Below are 563 nucleotides of genomic sequence, written 5' to 3' on the forward strand. Positions count from 1 at the left end.
CCCAATGTTCGAAGGTTGTGCCTCACCACCTCATCCCAGGTCTTCCTGGGATATAAGTATATATATAATTGCCCAGGCTATTCTTATTTTAGCAGCTACATTATCAGTGCACCCTCCCCCACTACTGACTTTGTTGGCCTTTTATGGTTTTTATAATTATTTATGTTATATGATATTATGTTATGTTATATACGATATTCATAGTATTTAATGTAATACTGTAATATAAATAAATCATTGGATTGTCAATAGTATATCTCTATATTTAATTTATCTTTATATATATTGTGTTGTGTCTGTGGTGAGTCATTCCCTTTTTGTGCCTTATAATTTAGCACACTCAATGGTAAAATTTCCACCTATTTCTTTTTTATTTTTCTAAAATTTTCATTATGTCTTGCAACCTTTTCAATTATGGAAATTTTACCGGTGAGTGCGTTAAATTATAAGGCACTAAAAGAGAATGACTCTCCCCAGACACAACAGTGTATACTTCAACACACAAACCCACATAAAGAATCTTGCAAACCAAATCCAAAAGTGAAATAATATATATATATATA

General features: G+C 30.9%; 1 protein-coding gene across 1 annotated transcript in view; it reads right to left on the reverse strand.

The window, feature by feature from the left end:
• Nucleotides 1–563, reverse strand: part of LOC106876742 (uncharacterized) — an 11,174-nt gene that overhangs the window by 5,374 nt on the left and 5,237 nt on the right. The gene's annotated exons all lie outside the window — the stretch shown is intronic.

The sequence above is a fragment of the Octopus bimaculoides genome, chromosome 26 (genome assembly GCF_001194135.2).
Source record: "Octopus bimaculoides isolate UCB-OBI-ISO-001 chromosome 26, ASM119413v2, whole genome shotgun sequence".
NCBI lineage: Eukaryota > Metazoa > Mollusca > Cephalopoda > Octopoda > Octopodidae > Octopus > Octopus bimaculoides.